The sequence below is a fragment of the Bombus terrestris genome, chromosome 7, assembly GCF_910591885.1.
Source record: "Bombus terrestris chromosome 7, iyBomTerr1.2, whole genome shotgun sequence".
In the NCBI taxonomy this organism is placed as follows: domain Eukaryota; kingdom Metazoa; phylum Arthropoda; class Insecta; order Hymenoptera; family Apidae; genus Bombus; species Bombus terrestris.
In genome coordinates this window covers 4405624-4420347 of record NC_063275.1, presented here as the reverse complement: position 1 = coordinate 4420347, position 14724 = coordinate 4405624, and the positions used below count along the sequence as shown (strand labels likewise).

Sequence of the window (14724 nt, the reverse complement as noted above, 5' to 3'; positions counted from 1 at the left end):
TCGGATAAAAATTCGACAATGTAAGGCAATTCATCAAATTTATGAAATATAGTAACTGTTATTAATTCAGGAATAAAATGTGAAAAGTTCAATTTTCACCAAAATCTAACGTTTATAAGCTGAAATTTGTAAATTCAGAATAAATTACAAATAGAATACTTACCTCGAAAAAAGTAATATATAAAGTTGAAAATAATTCTCATAGCGGAGTTAACGACACACGATAAAAATGCAGATTATTACAAATTAAATTCGCAATCTACGCGTACTGGTCCGACGGAAATCAATTAAGGTAAGGAGAAAATGAAAGCCTCGTGCAACACTTAACTAAACGCAGCGAAAGCAGAAATCAGTGTTGAATTGGCCATGAAATCCCGCATTAATCGTCAAGCGGTGTTGTTGACATCGTAATTAGTCGAATCGGCGTTCTACCTTCGCTTCTTGCACAACATCGAAAAATTGTTTTCCGATAGCGGTGCAGCATCAGAGCAACGAGTTCCTCGCTGACATTACGATATGACTTCGACGTGAGGTTATCAGAGGCTATTCGATTTTCCTCTACCTTTAAATTGTATTTTAATATTCAATTTTATCTCGATCAATACTGGTTAGAATTGTTCTTTTTTTTATATATATATAAAATGTCATTCAAGACGTAATTAAAGTAATTTAACGTAACCTGATAAAATAATTTCAAATATATGATGCGATAATTATTATAATAATGTAGTATATAGGATTGGGCATATAAATATAACTCACCTCGTAATTATTCCGGGACTTTAGCAAGAATTATAATAAACGAATGTTACGCAATTAAAAACGGACTATTCTATGCGATCTTCTCGTATCTCTTTCCTTGTTATCATTTTTCATTTCCGAGTCATTTTCAATAAAGATAAGAGGCAGCCAAATTTTGTTCATAACGAAACTTATGGAGTTAACATACTTGATGAATTGACGCTTCAAATTACAAGTACATATTTTAAGATTTAGGAATCGTCTAGGTATTCTCCCTATTTAACTCCTTTCAAATTTCTTCTTTCTACGGAATCATGTAAAACGTGCAGCTTATAAAGAGCAAACTTGGTTAGTCGTGAAAATATGCGTCAAAGACTCATTAGTGCTTGTGATAAAGGCAGAGGCATTTGCTTTTTACAAAATGTGATATAGAAAAGAACATTTCCCAAGAAGAAATTAGAGAATCAATTAACGTTCAAAGAAAACATTTTGGATATTTTTTATAAAATATTACAATATGAATAAGCGAATATATTACAGACGTCGTTGAAGAAAATAGAAATAGAAAACAATATTTTTCTGTTTTTACTGTTAGAGCATGAATTCCCCAAACAATAATTATATACATATCTGCAGTGTAACTTAGATTTCGGTGTGTTGACGTGTTCACCATATAAAAGTCATAATTCAAAATCATAAAACATTAAACGAAACTTTCGTTACAAATCATACAAGGTTTATACGTACATAAAATTTTACAACATAGATTTTGCGCGGAAAGTTACGTCGTTAACGTATACCAGAAATAATGAAAATTCGAACAACAGTAATCATATTAATTAATAGAATTTCTTTCGAGATCGTTTATTATGCTTATCGTACATATATTACAACGCATAATCACATTCATTGTCATACGAAATAATAAAATTATCAAATTTCGATGGAAGACGGGTTCATTTATTAAAACTTGCATAATATGAGAGCGTGCAACCTGCATCATGTCTACCTTAAATCTATCACGAATAGTACGGTCAAAATAGACATTTCAAATAACAAAAATTCCGACAGAGCTAAATTTTTGTAGATACCTTGGGTACACCAGTAGAAATAAAGTGGCAAAAGTCCCCATTGATTCCATGTGTGCTAAAAAAGTTATTTAAGGTCAAAATCAAAATTTTCGGATTTTTTAAATTTTTCTTGAAAACGGTAAGTATTATCGAAAATATAGCCCAGGCAAAAATTGTAGATTATAAAATTATCTACAAAAATGTCCCTCATACTTTTTTTTCTAAGAATCACCATTCCTAAGATACCGCTATTCTAAAAGTTGAAGGACTTACATTTTACATGATATGCACACATTTCCACACAATCTATGAGGTAGTGTACTTGGCGCTTTTTTCTTAACGTGGTTTCCCCGGTGAATCTATTCCACGATCCGTTATGACGGAGTTTTATGGCTAGTATTTGTACAAACTAACTTCAAATGCTCCAAATTATGACGTTTGTTTTTAAGAATGACTTGCTCCAAAAAATATGACAATGAATCCGGGATATCGGTATTTATATTCTCGAACATTCTACTCGATGGGGGGTACATAGTATTATCAAACACACAAGATCGAATATCGTTACGAGCTGCCGCGGCTTTCAAAATTTTTAACCGTTCTTCCTTTTCATTCAAGTTTTTCTTATCAGACCAGGCTTGACTTAAAATGTCTTGGCAATTGTCGATGAAACAAATAAATTTTCCCGGCTTTTCTGTAATAATAATTCTACTACCATACTTTACTTTTAATCGTATTTTTATAGTTCTGTTATCCAAAGCTACATTTGTACTAACATTCTTTAGTTCATCCACTGTAAAGTGGCAATCATCACTATTTTTTATAAACTTATAAATTTCCTTCATCGCAGACTTTTGCTGCCTCATCTTGAGGACGGCCTACTCTACCGCCAGTATTAGGTCTCAAGAAAGATTTGTAACAATTGTCATGATACTTAGCCTCAGCAGCAACTAAATCATACTTAAAATTAATGCGTGCAGTAACAGTTTTTGATACGTCATCAGAACGATCCTGAACTACTGTCAAAACGGATTCTTTGAATGAAAGTGTAGTAACGTTATAAATTTTTTGTCGACGATGCAGCGATTTTTTTCAGTCTCTTCATCCGCTTCATTGCCACAAAATAAGCAATATTTTTTAAAACAAAAGTTGGATTCACTTACTCGTGCTGTAGCACGAGGTGGACTTACTTTTGATGTACTAGCTTGTCCATCCTCATGTTGTCTTTTAATAGCAGGAATTGAACTTTTCCGGATGTATGATTTTTGGCAATCCACGTGAACTGTTACAGACCTTTCATTTTTCGGATAATCAACAAACTCATCACCTCTTTCGATACTTGCATCGATCAAAGTTTTCATTCCACGACTAACTGTAAGTTTCACCTTCCGTCAAAAGTTTATTGCGAATAAAGCACAATTGTGACATTTTTTAAAAATATTAATGGGTACAAACTATAATAGTAGACGCTACCAATAAATATATGTATTCAGTCGAAAGGAACGTTCAACACTAAAAGTATTTCACTTAAGCCACTTCAGAAAAGCAGGTATATGAGCGTCGCCACATAGACAATAGAAATTCAACTTTTAGAATGGCGATATCTTAGGAATGGTGATTCTTAGGAAAAAAAGTATGAGGAACATTTTCGTAGATAATTTTATGATCTATAATTTTTGTCTGGGCTATATTTTCGATAAAACTTACCGTTTTCAAGAAAAATTTAAAAAATCCGAAAATTTTGACTTTGACCTTAAATAACTTTTTTAGCACATATGGAATCAATGGGGACTTTTGGCACTTTATTTCTACTGATGTACCCAAGGTCTTTACCAAAATTTAGCTCTGTCGGAATTTTTGTTCCTTGATCACTATTTTTATGTCTATTTTGATCGGACTAGAACTTCAAATTTTCATATTCTAAATATGAAATTCATATTCACTTTCGTTCCAACAAACGAAGAGAAGCAAATATTTGATATGTCAATATTGGTTAATATAGCATATTGGTATATATATACATATACACGCCCCTATGGACCGCGTAATAGTCAACTGAGGTCAAAGGTGAAGGTGATTTTGATCAGGGACAGAGTTTATTTCTGACGACGAGGAGACGCTACGTTGCTATGTTGGTTGCTATCTGTGCCTCATCAAAAGATCACACCAAAATCTGAAATTTGTTTAGGTTACATTAGAAGATAATTAAAAATTATTTTCATTTCCATCCAAGGCTTTCACAGTTTTTTGGCTTTAAGTCTGCAAATAATCATAAAATGCATTTTAACAGCTTTTCCTGATTTTTAAAAACTTCACTTAAGGATGCTATCCGTTTATTTTAGTCCGATGATTAATTTTTCTCAGCACCTCCCCTCTTTATATAAGTCTCTGTAGAACGTGTATGTTTATGCTAATATATTAAACAAGTCCACGTAAAAGATATTCAATGTCTTAGCAAAAACAAATACGGTAGAATTGTAAATGATTATCGAAGTTGCCCAATGAATTCTAATCCTTCGATCGTTTGCAAATTTCTAGAGCTTCAATCCCACATCAATCGAAGTCATACACCGGCTACAATAGAATTAACGTTTGTTTATAGAGAGAATGTAAATAGTACTTCTAATCAACGAGATATTTATTTTAACAGGTGTAATTTGAACGTTTCTGGGCACAGAAGACTATTAATGGAATTCAATGTATACGTAATCAGAGATAATGTAGATGTAAACTAATTGAAAATTGAATAATAAAACAACAAAATAAATACAAAAAGAGATTCTAAAGCCATGAGAATCGAAAAAAGAAAGAACAAAAAAATAAAAGAAAATTCTTGCTGCAATAAAAGAAAAATTCTTAATATTTTCTTTTTCTCTTAATAGTATCTCATTTATGCTTAACATATTAATTAAAAGCATTATCCACCCTTTTATTACATAACTCTCTTTTGATCCTTTACATTAATAAACTTTGAAATTTTACTACCTTAATATATCCAATATATTATAATATATAATACAAAATTATCTGATAAAAGCTTTATACAAGAAAAGAATTATTATAACAATAATAATTAATCTTCATTATACTCAGACTAAATGAAAATATGAACAATGTAATTCATGTTATATGAATAAATGTTTAAAAACATCTCGTTGGGAGGAAAATTAGCTGAGGGGAAGGAAAGCTTTCTTTTGCTAATATCCCGATTCAACGTTGTTACAAAGTCGTTACGAAGATATTAGCTATCAATTCAACCTTAAGTGTAAGAATTTTCCAAGATAAGAATTCTGTTACACGTACATTTATCAGCATGAATACTTTCTTATATCAAACAATGCAATAAGAATAGAAAGTCGTGTAATAAAAAGGAAAAGGGAATTAAAAAAATTCGTATACGTACCTACAATTTTATAAAGCAACTGTAATCTTTCTTTATCAAAAAGATTTATACAGTCCTTGTTTATACAAATATGCATTCTTTCCTTGTTTTCCTTGTATAAACATCGTATATCGAAATGTATGCTGTATACGGTTCTTGTGGGCAGATTCCCTTGCGTAAATTTAAATAGAAGCAATATCCACCTTGTAATTCAGACATATCACCATACGATTTTCATATTTGCCTGAATAATGGAAAGCATGGCTGAGAATTATTCCAACACGGATGATAAAGTGAAAGATGCCACGTCGAAATGACGTTAGAAAATCGGATGCAAATTCTCCAAAAGCGCAATTCACGAATTAGCTTCGTGTTACGATAAACGTTAGCATATCATGAGGAACTATGTTAGTTACTTAAAAATGTAACGATCGAATGTAAGGTTACTGTATACCGCGGTATTAGGGTCGAGAAAGGTGAAGATTGCTCGCAAGAAATCGACGATATTTTCTAGGAAAGTGGTCCGGGATCCGAATACAGCGGGTCAGGGTAACGAAGACAAAGATCGAAAACACGGTTTTCACATGTACATTTTGAACAATCAACGAACTCGGTGTTTGACGAACAAGTTAAGCGCTGCACGTTTCTGATAAATATGAGTTACACGATGTTCGATGATTTATGAATGACGAACTCTTTCCAGCGGTCACGCGATGGTTTTCATATTGGCCTTTGGTGTGTGTTTTGGGACAGCGGCTAGCAACGCTGGTAAAGTTTTACTAGCCTAGTGAAATGTTATTTAACGTAACGCTTTAAAGCGAGGCTAGAAACGTGCAAATGCTGATATTGCGATATGAAGTGTTCCTAAGTCAATGATATTTCTAGGCCGTACATATCATTACGTTAACGATAAGAAACACTTTTTTTTAGCTATTCATAAGTTTTTTAGAGGAAAGCAGTAACTTACTTATTCGCTGACCTATATACTACGTGGCTCGTGGAAATATATTGGAAACTTTTACGTACATAATTGTGTGTGTTATACGCAATATTTTGAAATTTTATTAGCATCGTAAGAAGACGTCGGTATCATGATTACATCGATAAAATTTGAAACTAATCTGAGAATGTATGTTACAGTTACAAAATATTTATTGCAAATATAGGATGTAACAGAACATGTGGCACCCTCTCAGGGAACTGATCGCACACCAATGAAAACAATGAAAGAATTTTATATAAACATAGAGTCTATTGTATACGGAATACCTATTGAAAATGTTGATATATTCAGAATGGAACAAGTTTTTCAACAAACTTGGGAAACACCAGAAATCATTCAAAGTTTAACCGGATTCATGATAAAACGTTTACAGGCTTGCCTTGAAATGCGAGTTGGTAACTTTGAGCATCTTCTTTTAAGGTAATTGCATAACACAAGATCAAAACGTAAAATTCATTGTATCTCGCAAACGAAGATAGATAGAACAGGTTTCTAGCAACTTTCTTCATTGTTTTCAGGCGTAAAATGGGTCCCGCATGTTCTGTCACACCCTGCATATATTTAATAAAAACTTAGTTTGCAACACGAATAGTCACTTTAAACGTATAATTAGTGTTACAGATCAGCCCATTGAATACCGAGTGTTATTAACTAGAATATTAAATATTTCATTTCTTTTGCGACGTATGCGAAGCATATACTCGCATCAAATATTTTGTAATTTCAATGTACATGTTTAAATTTGTTTCATATTTTATGAGTATAATTATGATGGTGGAGTCTCATTACAGTGATAATAAAATTTCGAAATATTTCATATAACACACGTGATCTCTTCATTAAAAGTTTCTACAGGCGTGTTTAAATACTTTAGTGAACAGCAGTAAATATATATGGGATATTTATCACTTCACAGGTGAAACGAATTAATAAACAAAAGTTTTATTTAACAAAGTTCTGTTTTTACCTGGTATAAATATGTATCTAAGCCAAGCACGAGCCGATGAGAAGAACTTCTGATACCAGCTACCGAACAAATACACCTACTTACGTATGTGCATACAGTGCAGGGGAAGTTCAGTCTGGGATTTAGATCAAATCGTCGATCTTCAAGGAAGTTGGAATTAAATTCCGGAAAGTCACAAGTCTCGTACGTTTTCCTCTTATCTACGCTAGATCTGTCTACCACTGAAAAGTATAACACAAGGTAAGAAGTTTCTTTTATCGAATCATCCGCTGTCTGGCACAAACGTTCCAGAGAGGGAAGGCGATAACTATTCTCAGAGTGAACTTCCCTTTTATCAAACATTCGCAAGCGTACTTTTATCCGTTGCTCTGAATATTCCTGTGTCAACTTAGAGATATCTCTCTTACGAACAAAGAGTAGGTACAGACGTGGTAAAAAAGTAAGAAACTGTCTTCCGCTTCTGTTCGGAGGAAGATTTTCATACGGATGTAAAATAAATTGCTATTCGGGTTGAATTGACACGAGAACTTTTTATATTCTTATTTCAGATGTCTTCGAGCTTTTATCTCAAACATTCCCTCCCTACTTTCATACGTTTGGATATTCGAACATTGGCTTAGAAATATCTGTTTCGAAGAAGGAAAATATACGCAAAAGATAGTAAATGTCCTTCTGGTTCTATTTACAGTCGTTACATTACGATGCAAAAGTCTACGTATTATACATGTATAGCGATATAAATTATTATAATGAAAACGTCAATTCTGTGAATTTTGTGAAGACGTTACGACATAAATAACAGAGAAGTAAAAAAATATAAAATACAGAAATTACATACGCCTGTTAACATATACATGAGATGATAAGAAGAGTAATATTACAATAATATATAATGTTAATTATATTTGATAAAATATTAACGCAATATATTTCATTATAATTAATATAATTAAAGTACTTACATAACGTCACGTGTACTTACATAAGCATGGTCTAAGTACTACATGAGTGTAGGCATCTTCTTGGTGTTCGAGAAATTAAGTTTGCAACTTCAGATGTAATTTTTTACAACCTTTTTATAAGTTCAATTCCTCTTAGAAATATATCAATAATAATTGTACTGATAGGCAGGTGATAAATAATTTTCTGACGAAGTACGTTTATTGTTTCTGTAATAAGTCAGATACAGAAAATTCGACAGATGTACGTGTAGACTTTCGTGACTAACTGTATATATGGTAAAATTCTGAAGAACCTGTGCAATTATTTATGATTCACGTAAAATAGATACGAGGTCTTTTTCTATTGATATATCAGCGAACTAATGCTACACTGGCCGACATAGATTACGTTTGTTAACTCGATACGAAACTTGGACTTCCCTACATTCTATGAAGGATGAAAAAGAATTTTCGCTCAGCTATCGAGCTCTTTACAGTCTCCACCCCTCCCGGGCTATCGATTTCTCTTTAAAATGCAAGAGTACTCTGTATCGGTCGATAATAAACGCGAGTGGAGTGCTTTGAATCACACCAGGGATGGGAAAGCGCGGAAGATGGAATGCAAACAATCTTATTGCCTGAAATTTTAATAGAGAAATTTCCATTACTGCAACGCCCGACTCACCTAAAGTGGTCCCAGGAAAGGCACTGCCAAGCATGGGGACGGTAGTTCGTTCTGAAAGCAAATAAAAAGAAAATGTCTAGTAATAATTAATTCTTCTAGTTCTCTGCTATGAGAAACAACACGCTTCTGTTAATACGTGAATTCTTCGAAATTATTTATCTTCGTCCTCGCATTAACGCCTGAAAAATATCGCTCCTTGTTGTAAAATACGTTTGCCTTCCTTTTTATTTTTTATTCCTTTTTTTCTTTTACGCTGTCGACCGTGCTTGTGGATTTTGCGCATTTAGAGACAAATAAAGGAGATCGGTTGGTTCGAGTGACATATTTAATTTACGATACGAAATGGAAAATAAATGTAGCATCCTCTTTAAATACAGCAGCCATGAAAATGATTTGCACGTGTTTTAGTATCTAAAAGTACTGCAAATCAAAATTTGCAACAATTTCTCATTGCCAGTTTTATTTATATCGCACCTTCTGTTAGTTTTGTTGTTAATTCGAAAATTATTATCTACCATCATAAATAGTTATTTTCTTTTTATTTATTTGTTTATTTAGGGATATTAACAATGGTTAGATAGTAAGTTTTCTAAGGTACGAGAAACCTAAAGAGACGTATTTCTTAAATTTTGATTTCGATGGAGCACGTAAAGATTTCGAACTTTTGACCAATAGTATACATATAATTAAAAATTAACAAAATTATTAATTATTCATATATGTATACGTATTACATTGTATAAAACTTAGTATTTGTCAAAGATATACGTTTATACAAATAACTAACTACGAAAATAATTAATTACAATACATATAAATGTGCAACTATTTTTCATATTCACTATAGCTATATGTAACAAATACATAAAAACATAGCAAGTTTTAAACATTAATCAAAATTCACACTTCTATATTCTCTTATGATTTTCGAAATTAATAACTAAATAAGGCATCAAAAATTATGATCGTTGAACTTACCATTGATACAAATTTTAGAATGTTCTCTCGTCTTTGTTACAGAAAAAAAACGCTTTGAGTAATTTCTAAAATATATGCTAATAAAGTTACTGGATCACTGATATTGGAATCACGTATGAATATGCAAAAGTTTCTTCAACAAACACGATACATAACATACATATATATGTATATATTTTATCGAACAGTAGGGTAGCAGTGTTCGATTCGAAAGTCATTTGAATACTTCAATCGAATGTGTGCTCAAGAGATTTCAAAAACTAACTTTCTGTAAGGAAAGAGATACTTTGTACAGAGAAATTTCATCTTGTTGCTTTATAATTTATTTCTCGCATAAAAATATCTCCCTCGTTTGTTTAAATTATGCTTCTTTAAACTATGTTACGAATAAGATATAACGGCCAATATGAAATACATTTTGCTAATATTTTTATATTTTCATAGAATATAATTACAGATATTCTTGAATTCATTATGCTAAAAAAAGAGAAAATTGCATTGATATTTTTTATTTAAGACTTACTGTAACATTATCTTAATTCTAAGGTAATCTACTCCTACTTAATCCCTCTCTTGAAGGGATAAAATGGAGAGATTTCCTCCATTTCCTTACAGGAAATGACACACAAACGTTTGCCTTTTTAAATGGATTTTACCCAACCAATTATTGATTAATGGATTACATACAACCAGGGAAAGCTTTCTTTCTACTCTATATAATTAATTTTCGAACTACTTTTTAAAAGGTTTTGTTTAAACTTTATACACATTTTTCAACCCTCTTTTATACTTTAGAGAATAAAATTAGTATGTGTAATATACCATCTTTTAGATATTTCTAAATATTATTTTACGTTAATTTGCTTTTACAAGAATTAAGTCAATGGCTGGCTTTGTACAATAGAAATGTTTTAGACTGAAAGTTTTTCAGATCTTTCTTCAAAACTCATAGCAGTAATAAAAATTGAACGCGAACGTAAGCGATCTAGTTTGTTTACAAAGTACACACAAAGAGATATATTAGCTTGCAGAAAGATACTTTCCGTTATGTAAGGAAAATATTCCATAAACGTTAATACGAAATAGCATTATAGCGACATAATTGTCACTATAATGCTATTTCGGGTCAAAATCACACATCTAGGCTGTGAAGATTTATGAAAATTCAGATTTTTATCACTAAAGTTAAAGTTAAATACGAAGTACAAAGCTCGAGCTATGAATAAAATTAAAGAAATGGAAGCCAGAGACAAATTCGTTATTCTTATAGATATTACGACAAGTACATCGAACATCTTGTACATTGTAAAATATCATGTACATTCTACATATTCTTCGACACTAGTCTAGCAACTCGAATGAATACTCTGAACACTCGAACCGTAGTCTAATAACAAATCTTGATTCAAAACCTGCATGAAGCAACTTTTCATAGAATGACCTAACCGTGACGCAGAATTTTCACAAATTTCCCTTCTCTCTGCCTCCATTCGGTTTTCAATATCCGACATAATGTTTCGTCGTAAACAATGCGTAGCAATTATTCGCAATTAACGGGGATTTTCAAACTGCAGCTCTAGCCTCGATTACACACACTGGCGCGATATATATCTAGTAATTGCATGCATTTTCAAAAGCACGTATTATTAAAATCGGTTATTCTTATGGAACAGAAACATGATTTGTATGAGCGCGGGCTGCGTGTATAAAGTGCAAACCACAATAACGCGGTCGCGTAGAACGAAAATGAAAAACGCGGTAACGAGCGCGAGGCAGAAATAAAAAAAAAAAAAACGAGGGAAACGCGAATAAATTCCTTCGGTAAAGCGTTTCACGTAATGGCATTAACTATTTCATGTTTTATGGAGATTTTTATAATTCATCGGCGGGTACAATGCGCGACATCAACAGCTGCGATATTTCGAGCATTAAAACTTCACGCTGCGTGCATCGATTCACGTTTCTGCGAATCGGCCGCGCAAGGGAAAATCGGATTGCGATTCACGTTCAAGCTTGAAAGCACTTGCACGATTATTATACCGTTGACCGAGTTTTCCTTTACTGCCTGTCTTTTTGGTAGTCGTGCGACGACACAAAATATAATTATTAGATTGGGCATGTTTATATAAATTCATGTTTTTATCAATACAACTAAAGAAACGATATATAAACAGAGACCTATTTCATCCACTAAGTATTGCAGCAAGTACATTTATATATTTTTATTGGTATTTTTATCGTTATATTTTTTGACCTATGTTACTTTTGTTTTTTATTTTTTATATTTTTTTAGCTCGTGTACATTTTGTATATTTATGCAACTTTAAATTTCCTATGTAAGCATGAACATCAGCAGTTTGAAAATTTACATTTTTATTGGATGAGTTAGAGAAAGAATAAAATGATTTCAGTGGTTTTATACTACTGTTCATACGAAAATTTCACATACGGATCTTTTTTGTTCTACGTATGTTTTTAATAAATAACACCGTTAGCACCGTTCTTTTAAATTATATTTAATGAAAATTCCTATTGATAATTCATATTCAACGAACTCTATTAATAATCTTTAACCCTTAAGTAGTATTACCTGTTTTAACCCTCATGTTCTATATTTAAGGCTTCGTATTTTCTCTTTAGTTTTCTACACTTTCTTTAACGATCTTTCTATGTTCTTGTTGAAACATGAAAAAATTGCTCCAAATGCGCATCCTTGAAAAGTGTATGTGTTTATAATATTCATAAAATCAAATATTCAAGTATTCAAATTATACGCTTTTATTTGTTTGCTCATACACTTTATATCAATAAACAATTATTAATTAAAGCTCTATTAATCTTTTTTATTAATTTAATTAATTAGTATTAATTAAAGCTCTTATTCTACGTAATTCTTTCGTAAAGCCCCTGTTTATAATTTACCTAACAACAATCTATATATTCCATATGGTTATCCGGATATTAAACGAGCGTATAAATTTTAAAACTGCAAAATTTATACTTTCTGCGTATATAAATGTTTTTAAAACAGTGATCGATATAAACGTACGAGCTTTAAAAAATGAGAATGATATTTTGATACTTTTATAACAGAACATATTGTCAAATATAACACGTAAAGAAAAATAAAAATAAAAATGTAAATTGTTAAATATAAATATAGAAGTTGATAGCTAACTGTGAGTACAAGATTTAATTTAAATTGGAAGAAAGGAATATTCAACTGGAATATTTTATTCATTACTTTCGAAAATCAACTTTTCCATTTATCAGTATTGCTACTGACGTGAACAATACAAATTTTTTTTTGTTATTTAATTTGCACTTTACAATTTGTCCAGCTGGATATTTGGTAAATTTTTCTAACTTAATAACAATACAAATGAGTATAATATCGAAGTCACGTAGTACTATAACATATCAATCATTTGGATCTTCAAAACTTTACTCAATGCAATACCATGCAAACATAACTTAATTGTTTTATTGAATATCATACTTCGAATAATCTTTAACACAAATTCCTTTTCGTCGTAAAACCAAACTTATACACAGAATAGTTCCAAGTATACCTACGTACATCTGTATAAGTTAATTAACTTCATTGTGTCATAATTCTATTCACAAACGTATGGCATATTTCAATTATTTAACATTTAATATATATTTTCCTAATAGCGCTCAACACATATCTTTTATAAGAAATCGTTGATATCAGTAATATCTATACCGTAATTTAAATTCGAGAAATTAACGATCTATTTCACTTCATCGGATGCTACGCTGTGCGTTTATGACCAACATAAACCTCTTATCTATATCGTTTTGTTCCAAGAATAAAGGTAGAAGTAGAAAAATAGAAAAATCATGTAAGCTCCGTTGATCTCTTTCTGGCCGTTATAACAATGACACCTGGGTAAGAACAAAGTCGTATCAGTCAGAACTGTCCAAACTTTACTCGCGAGTTAAATGCTTTTCTTTCGTCCCCACGAATGACTTTCTATTTCAGAATGGAAATGGAGAAAAAGCGGGAAAGGTCACGTTAATCGTGTTATTCTTTTTAAGTCTGTACGAGAAAAAATAAAAATATTATATCTGAATAGGTATTATTATAATGTGCACAATGTTTAATTATTAGGTTGCCTCAAAATTGTTTGTTTTTTTTTAAATCAAATTTGTTGAATCAAAATTGCTTTTATAAGGAAATAATAGATGCGTATCATTTTTTATTTTATATTATTTTATTAAATTACGTATGATACATTTCGTTCTATTGTAACAATGCATCTGTTGTGCATCTATTATTTCCTTATAAAACGAAAGAAACATTTGGGACAGCCTAATATTTAGCTTTAGTGTTCGATATATACTGGCTCACGATATTTTTTATTTGCACACTTACCATAGAAAACTTTTACGTCCATATTGTGTGTGTTATATAAAACACTTTGAATTTTCATTAGCACTGTAATAAGACACGACTGTCATTATGATATATTTGTATAATATTGTATCATATTTTATTGATAAAATTCGAAACCAATGTACAAATGTATATAGAAGTTACAAGATATTTATTACAAATAGATATCTAGTAAAAAGTTAGTAATGGTCCCACTGAATACTAAGGCTTATTTATGTAATGGATAATTGACGGTTTAAGTATTGTTGTGTTCTCTGAAAAATATAAACTTGTATTAAATATTTTGTGATTTCCATATATGTATATTAATTATAATACACATATATCACAGAATTTAGGTTGATTTCAAACTTCACTTATATAATCACGATGATTGAATCTTATAACAGAGCTGATGAAATTTGAAAATCTTTCGTACAATGCACACAATGTATTCATGACAGCTATCTATAAGTATTCGAATACTTTCGCAAGCCTGTGTATTTAAATCTTACTATTCTCTTTATATTGTATACCTGTTATGAATAAAGAACG

General features: G+C 31.2%; 1 protein-coding gene and 1 long non-coding RNA gene across 3 annotated transcripts in view; one reads left to right on the top strand and one right to left on the bottom strand.

Annotated features, from left to right (window-relative positions):
* Positions 1 to 14724, bottom strand: part of LOC100646414 (beta-1,4-galactosyltransferase galt-1) — a 148782-nt gene that overhangs the window by 64794 nt on the left and 69264 nt on the right. The window contains exon 2 of one of the 2 annotated variants that reach the window (XM_003396373.4): positions 8790 to 8840. The exons of the other annotated variant lie outside the window; for it this stretch is intronic. The gene's annotated coding sequence lies outside the window, so the exon portion shown is untranslated. The remainder of the gene's footprint in view (positions 1 to 8789; positions 8841 to 14724) is intronic. 2 annotated transcript variants of the gene reach the window in all.
* Positions 6187 to 14724, top strand: part of LOC125385512 — a 28427-nt gene continuing 19889 nt past the window's right edge. Inside the window, exons 1-2 of the long non-coding RNA XR_007224900.1 lie at positions 6187 to 6616; positions 6715 to 7403. This is a non-coding gene — a long non-coding RNA (uncharacterized LOC125385512). The remainder of the gene's footprint in view (positions 6617 to 6714; positions 7404 to 14724) is intronic.